At 38.9% G+C, this 8,602-nt stretch overlaps 1 protein-coding gene across 4 annotated transcripts in view; it reads left to right on the forward strand.

The window, feature by feature from the left end:
- The window catches only part of ci-zf(ubr)-5 (zinc finger protein), a 62,713-nt gene that overhangs the window by 39,762 nt on the left and 14,349 nt on the right, over positions 1–8,602 (forward strand). The window lies entirely within an intron of this gene.

Below are 8,602 nucleotides of genomic sequence, written 5' to 3' on the forward strand. Positions count from 1 at the left end.
TAGGGTTAAGGATTCCACATCTTTACTAGAGATTTTTCTGAATCCAGAGGACCAAAGAATATTATGATAAATCCTATATGTCGAGGGAGATTTATGTGCTCATATTTTGATTTAAATACAAACTACCAATATCTGCATTGGAGGATGGAAACTGTTTTTACACGTCGTTCCAAATGTTGGTTGTTAGGTCACGGCGCCATCATGTTCAGGTAAGATTCCACATCTTACTAGAAATTTTTCTGAATCCAGAGGACCAGAATATTATGATAAATTCTATATGTTGATCAAGTTAAAGATGACCGGAACACCTACAAGGAAAATCCTATATGTCGATCAAGTTAAAGATGACCGGAACACCTAACTACAAGGAAATTGTACGAAGTACATGACCGATAAAGTGTGTTGATTGCAACCAAATGTATGCTGCTAGTTCAGCTGTCCACATTTCTTTTCACTTACAAAGTCTAATTTAACGGTTATTTACAGAAAAAAAAGCAGAATACTAAATTTTACAAAAATGGTGAACCCCTGTATAACTTAATTTTAGCTAAACCCACTAAAAAACATAATTATCATGATTAGTTATTACATGAAGTTAAAAAAGGGCAAGTCCCATTCAAAAAAAAGTAACCTGGATTGAAAACAAGGTATCTTTCATTGCGATATAGGAATATCTGGGGATATTTTCGGGACATTTCAATAGATACCTAAACACATACAGATATGAAACTGGCAAAAAAGTTTAGACAGGTCACGCTTCAATGAATATTTGGACACCGGATTAGTATATTATTGTTTATGAGCTAATTGCAGGTGAGCTGCAGTTGACTTAGTGCGCTCGCGGGTGTCTCCTAGTCTCGGTTATCTAGGAGTTTTCGTTTGCCGTTTAGTTTTGACTGGCAAGAAATCACACGGTTCTGTACCCTCTGTTACAGTAACTGTATAGTCGTTCTTGTTGTTAGCATTTCGTTCTCTCGTTATTGTCTCATCCGGTTCTCCTTTGTTCACAGGTCAATATTTGGGGACAAAAAATTTACGTGACGTAATACTACGACGGGCCGCTACAAATCCGTGCTAATTCCGATTTCATAATAGCGTTGAATTGCAGCCTTGTGCATATCTCGGCAGTTTGTTGTTTATATAGACTAATTATGTTCTGCGCAATGTCGGGAGGTTGCGTAAAAAACTATGAACAGTGTTATTTGGTCAAACATGGCGGCTTACATTTGGTAAGAGCAAGGGCATCACAGAGGTACCCAGAAAGACGAAACCCCCTATTGTTGGCAGATAACAAATGTGAAATTGATACCGAAGAAAGTATTAGGGCACTCCTTAGATTTTTTTATGCAGCGGAGGTTAGCAAACATTTAGAACTATTATCACTTTTTAAGTACTGGGAGTAGATTCTTTTGCGAATATACCTAAACAAGTAGACATGACGAGAGGGTACTTTGACTACGATGAGGCTGGAATTGGAAAGCCTGAAGCGTATGATAGTTCATCGAGAACATCACAGGTGGGAAACACGTCAAATGACCCCCCATAGCTGGTCATGGATGTTTCAGTTGTGGTTAGTACGGAGACATCTGGGGTTTCTGTACCGTGGTAGTATGGAGACATCTGGATGTTTCAGTTGTGGTTAGTATGGAGACATCTGGGGTTTCTGTACCGTGGTAGTATGGAGACATCTTGCGAATATACCTAAACAAGTAGACATGACGAGAGGGTACTTTGACTACGATGGGGCTGGAATGGGAAAGCCTGAAGCGTATGATAGTTCATCGAGAACATCACAGGTGGGAAACACGTCAAATGACCCCCCATAGCTGGTCATGGATGTTTCAGTTGTGGTTAGTATGGAGACATCTGGGGTTTCTGTACCGTGGTAGTATGGAGACATCTGGGGTTTCTGTACCGTGGTTAGTATGGAGAGACATCTGGGGTTTCTGCCCAAACGTACAAACGAAAATTTTATGCTAACTGAGAAATGGACGTTGGAATAACCGAGAATCTTTCAGAATGCAATTGACAGAAACAAGTTTGGCGCTGGCTTCACTAAATATAAAGGTACAAACCAAAAAGAACAGGAATTAAACGCAAAAATGCGGAAACGAGGACGGCAGAATGCAATTGACAGAAACAAGTTTGGCGCTGACATCTGGATGTTTCAGTTGTGGTTAGTATGGAGACATCTGGGGTTTCTGTACCGTGGTAGACATCTTGCGAATATACCTAAACAAGTAGACATGACGAGAGGGTACTTTGACTACGATGAGGCTGGAATGGGAAAGCCTGAAGCGTATGATAGTTCATCGAGAACATCACAGGTGGGAAACACGTCAAATGACCCCTATGGATGTTCTGTGGTTATATGGGAATTGTTTCTTACCGTGTAGTGGAGTTGTGAGTTAGTATGGAGACATCTGGGGTTTCTGTACCGTGGTAGTATGGAGACATCTGGGGTTTCTGTACCGTGGTTAGTATGGAGAGACATCTGGGGTTTCTGCCCAAACGTACAAACGAATATTTTATGCTAACTGAGAAATGGACGTTGGAATAACCGAGAATCTTTCAGAATGCAATTGACAGAAACAAGTTTGGCGCTGGCTTCACTAAATATAAAGGTACAAACCAAAAAGAACAGGAATTAAACGCAAAAATGCGGAAACGAGGACGGCAGAATGCAATTGACAGAAACAAGTTTGGCGCTGGCTTCACTAAATATAAAGGTACAAACCAAAAAGAACAGGAATTAAACGCAAAAATGCGGAAACGAGGACGGCAAATAGCCATAGAACGTCAGAACGGAGGCGGTGCAACAGACGTGGAATTGACTTAATCACTCTTGAATTAAAAATGTGGAAGTGTGCAATGTACAGAAAATTGTATTACTGATTGCATTCAATGTGATAATTGCAATCTGTGGGTACACTATGCAGGTTTATAAATGGATAAAGAATTGCAGCAAGATAACTCAAGAATACCCTAATGATGATGACTTACAAATTAAAACTGCCAAAAAAGATCAAAGTTTGATGAAAGATTAATGTGCTCATATTTTATTTAAATACAAACAACCAATATCTGCATTGGGGGATGGAAACTGTTTTTACACGTCGTTTAGCCAAATGTTGGTTGTTAGGTCACGGCGCCATCATGTTCAGGTAAGATTCCACATCTTACTAGAGATTTTTCTGAATCCAGAGGACCAGAATATTATGATAAATCCTATATGTCGATCAAGTTAAAGATGACCGGAACACCTAACTACAAGGAAATTGTACGAAGTACATGACCGATAAAGTGTGTTGATTGCAACCAAATGTATGCTGCTAGTTCAGCTGTCCACATTTCTTTTCACTTACAAAGTCTAATTTAACGGTTATTTACAGAAAAAAAGCAGAATACTAAATTTTACAAAAATGGTGAACCCCTGTATAACTTAATTTTAGCTAAACCCACTAAAAAACATAATTATCATGATTAGTTATTACATGAAGTTATAAAAAAGGGCAAGTCCTAATCAAAAAAAGTAACCTGGATTGAAAACAAGGTATCTTTCATTGCGGTATATGTTTTCGGGACATCTCAATCATGAAAACAGAAATTTCGGGACATCTCAATCATGAAAACAGAAAAGCATAGATACCTAAACATACAGATATGAAACTGGCAAAAAAGTTTACGACAGGTCACGCTTCAATGAATCTTTGGACACAGTTAAAAAAGGGCAAGTCCTATTCAAAAAAAGTAACCTGGATTGGACAGAGGTCACGCTTCAATGAATCTTTGGACACAGTTAAAAAAGGGCAAGTCCTATTCAAAAAAAGTAACCTGGATTGAAAACAAGGTATCTTTCATTGCGATATAGGAATATCTGGGGATATTTTCGGGACATCTCAATCATGAAAACAGAAAAGCATAGATACCTAAACATACAGATATGAAACTGGCAAAAAAGTTTAGACAGGTCACGCTTCAATGAATCTTTGGACACCAGTTAGTATATTATTGTTTATGAGCTAATTGCAGGTGAGCTGCAGTTGACTTGGTGCGCTCGCGGGTGTCTGAAGAACGTCCTAGTCTCGGTTATCTAGGAGTTTTCGTTTGCCGTTTAGTTTTGGCAAGACATCACACAGTTCTGTACCCTCTGTTACAGTAACTGTATAGTCGTTCTTGTTGTTAGCATTTCGTTCTCTCGTTATTGTCTCATCGGTCCTCATCCGGTTCTCCTTGGTTCACAGGTCAATATTTGGGGACAAAAAAATTTACGTGACGTAATACTACGACGGGCCGCTACAAATCCGTGCTAATTCCGATTTCATAATAGCGTTGAATTGCTCGGCAGTTTGTTTATACAGACGCACAAATACTGTATTATAAAAATGCCGCACTGCTGTAACTGTGGTTGCTCTTTTGAGTATTTGTGCATATCTCGGCAGTTTGTTGTTTATACAGACGCACAAATACTGTATTATAAAAATGCCGCACTGCTGTAACTGTGGTTGCTCTTTTGAGTATAAGGGGCAACATTTCCAAACGTTAAACGTCCCCATTTAAAATGTTGCGAGCAGATCTGGCCAAGCATGTAGAGGAGGCACTCACTGTAAAGAACTGGCAGTGCATTTTGTATTACCGGAACCCTGATCCCGCGAAAGGGGAAAGATATGTATGTTGCACAGAGAAAGGTGCTTTACTGTTATTTATGCCTAATGAGTATATACACAACTTGTTTTAGGTTGCATGAATGAATGGAACTTGTTTTATTTTTGTATATTATGGCTGACAACTTATTTATAAATGTATAGATTTCACAAATTGCAGTTGTACTGGCTATTTTGTATTACCGGAACCCTGATCCCGCGAAAGGGGAAAGATATGTATGTTGCACAGAGAAAGGTGCTTTACTGTTATTTATGCCTAATGAGTATATACACAACTTGTTTTAGGTTGCATGAATGAATGGAACTTGTTTTATTTTTGTATATTATGGCTGACAACTTATTTATAAATGTATAGATTTCACAAATTGCAGTTGTATAACTATTTGTACAGGCCATCTATCTGTGAGGCACTTTTTAAGCCGGAAGACATTAAACAGTCTACATGTAAATAATTAAATTTGATGTTGTACCTTTGTTGAACTTGCCTGCAAAATTCATTGCACCAAATATATTTGAATAAGGTGAAGAATATATATGCAAGAGTAGGGGTTAAACTGTTTTAGAACTGTGCCAATATATATTTACTGAACTTATGGAAACGATCATGGAGAAGATAGCCTCCTTTGCTCTTTAAACAAGATGAGTATGAAAGTGGTATAAACAATGAAACAAGATGAGTATGAAAGTGGTATAAACAATGATGCTCCTTCTCCTGCTGTTGCTGTTATTACAGAGTCACCGGAACTCAAAGAGATGCGCAAGATGCTAAACGGCCTAGAAACATCATTAAAAGACCTAACAGCTCTCTTTTGAAGAAGACAGACGACCGGCTGGACGATCTAGAACAATATGGACGCCGCAATTGCCTCATCGTTCATGGGAGCAGGAGAGTACCTGGGGATAGAAATAGTTTTTTTTACATTATGTGTTAAATGTTCTAAATAAACTAAACTTCCCTTATCCAGTAACCCCGGCAGACATTGATATTATTGCCCATGTCCTGCCAAAAAAGAACAGGAGGGTACCTATTATTATCAAATTTGTCCGCAGGATGGTCAAAGAAACGACGTCTACGGACAGAAAAGAAACCTGAAAGGAACTGATGTGGATGACGGAGTCCCTAACATCGCGGAGACAACAGATCGTAGAGAAGCCCAAAACTTCTTTTGGATTCCGGAACGTCTGAAGCCCGTATACGCGGATGGAAGGTTCTAGTCGAGAAATGTTTCCCACGAAAGAATGTTCGACCGCCATCACGAAGGTATTTGTTTAAAAGTCGAACCCATTGTGACTCAACCACGGACTCAAGTTCAAACATACATTTTATTTAAATCAGTTCTTCTAGCAAGAATTTTGCTAACTGATGTTGCGACGTTTAGCTTTATAGCACTTACTAGTCCTCTCAACAACAGTACTATATGCTGGCAAGCTATTGTACTTTACCACAACATCTTCAAAAAACAAGATGTTTCAATTCTATAAAAACCAAAATGAGAAACAGATCACTACAGACAGAGATCACTACAGACAGAAGTCAAGCGTAACTAAAATATATTAAAAGAACAAAGACCAAGAAAACTATGTCGTATTATTAAAAAATGGTATAACAAGCAACATCCTTTTGACTCAGTGATTATTCTCTGATCTGACCTGGGGAAACATACTCGTCACATTGCGTAAACTCGACGAGCGAAGAAAAGAAATCGGTATACACGTCAGACTATCTGCTGTGCGTAGGAAAAAACACAGTGCGTAGTTCTGCGCAATGTCGAAAACTACGAACAGTGTTATTTGGTCAAATATGGCGGCTTACGGTGTTGTAAGAGCAAGCGCATCACAGAGGTACCCAGAAAGACGAAACCCTCTATTGTTGGCAGATAGTAAACTTATTGCGGAATATAGAATGTCAAAAGATGCAATTTTGGAGGTATGTGATATGGTACGGGAAGACATGAAGAAAAAACGAATGATTTCCACCACACTCCTTTGCCTTAAAGTTGTTGGGGTCACGTAGTTTTCAAAATGTAAGCAAAGATTACATCAATGTTACTCAACCGACGGTCAGTCGAGTATTTACAAAATTCCTTGAGAGTTTGTGCGGCATGGCGAAAGATCGTAATATATATATGCCAGACAGAAATGAGCAAATGCAAATCAAGCAACAGTTTTTATCAACTTGCTCATTTCCCGTCAGTTGTTGGTTGCATTGACGGGACTCCTATTCCGATCATAGCACCGAGTCAAAACGAGCATTTATACGTGAATCGAAAAGGTTTTCATTCCATCAATGTGCAGGTAAGAGTTACTTTCTTTCAAATCATTTATAGGTCTTGACGAATAATTCTTTGTCAGGCTATATGTAATCGGCGTGTTTCGAAATATTGTTGCAAGATGGCCGGGAAGCTCACACGATTCTTTTATTTTAAAAAACTCCGGAGTATTCCGACGTTTTGAGGCAACTGAGTTTGGTTGTGGTGTTCTTTTGGGGGACAGCGGATACCCATTATTAAAAGTTGGCTGATGACACCTTTTGGTAAACCGTCAACCGGAGCACAGAAACGGTTCAACAACGCGCATCAGAAAACACGATCATTGGTGGAGAAGTAGGTTTTAAATGTTCAATTTTTAAGTATGTAAAACTTAAATATTTCTTGAATTTAGGTCATTTGGAATCCTAAAACAACGATGGCGAATTATTGATCACTCCGGTGGCAGACTGTTAAAAAAACCCAAAAACTTTCCTAAGAAGGCTTGTCAAATTACGATGGCATGTTGTATACTGCACAATATCTGTCGCCGCAGAGGAGTTCCAATGCCTCCCAAAATCCCAAGAAAATGCTGCTCTGTTGGTGGACGAGGTTGGCAGCGTGGATTCCGAAAATACGACGTCTTCAGAGGAATGAGGAGGAGTTAATGTGCGAAACGCTATTGTAAATTTACGTTTGAATAAAATCAAAAGAGTTTGAATAAAATCAAATAACTCCTAACAGCTTGTTTTCATAGGGGAAGGGGGGGGGGTCATTTTTATTGTGTCTCTGCGTCGTAAAAATGTTCGGCATGACGTAGACTCTGTTACCCTAATAGTAGGGGATCTCAATTAGATAAACCGTAACGGCAGTATTGACAGTGATCAATGATATTAAGTAATCTAAATGTCTCTTTGAGCGTTCAGTTGCAACAGTTTTAAACACAAACACAATAAACGAAATAAATAAGAACGAAACTAAACAAATGAATAGCGTAAATAGGCAATTTAACATTTTTTTAAAGCAAGTCTTTTAATCTCCACTTGAAGGCGTTGTTGTTGAATGTTTTTGATTTCAACAAGAGTGGAAAAGATTGTTGTGATTTGATCCAATATAGACTTCTGCAAGTCAACTATTTAAACGTCGGTTTGTTTGGTTCCCCTTCTCTGTCGCTTTGCTGGTGGCTCTTCAAATGAGCTGGCCCTCGAGTACGAAGCAGTAGTGACCGGGCTCATTTCAGTAAATGTGAGGGGCCTTTCAACAGGAGGAGAGTCGGGAACTAATTCTAATAGTTGAGGAAGCGTCGGTACAGGAGTTGCAAGCATACTTGTGCAGAGTTGAAACGTTTCGCAGATGCTGTCCTCTGAAACCAAGTAAACAACGTTCATTCTGTTACTTCTGCTACCAGGCATAGTACAAACAATATATCAGTGGCTCATCTGGTATAAAAACGTATAGTGTATTTCCAACGTTTCGTCTGCCATACGGCGAGACTTCATCAGGAAATGTAACGCAACAGTTACAACAAGCGAAAAGCAGAAAAATTCCTATATAGCAGGCTCATTTACAATTTATTAGGCTTTCTTATAATGGGCTACTGATCATTTAANCGGCATTAACTATTTAATAATCTATTTGATGAAGATGGATGGCTATCAGNNCACACGTATGTAGCTGTNNNACCGCTTGNNT

This window comes from Ciona intestinalis, chromosome 2 (genome assembly GCF_000224145.3).
Source record: "Ciona intestinalis chromosome 2, KH, whole genome shotgun sequence".
NCBI lineage: Eukaryota > Metazoa > Chordata > Ascidiacea > Phlebobranchia > Cionidae > Ciona > Ciona intestinalis.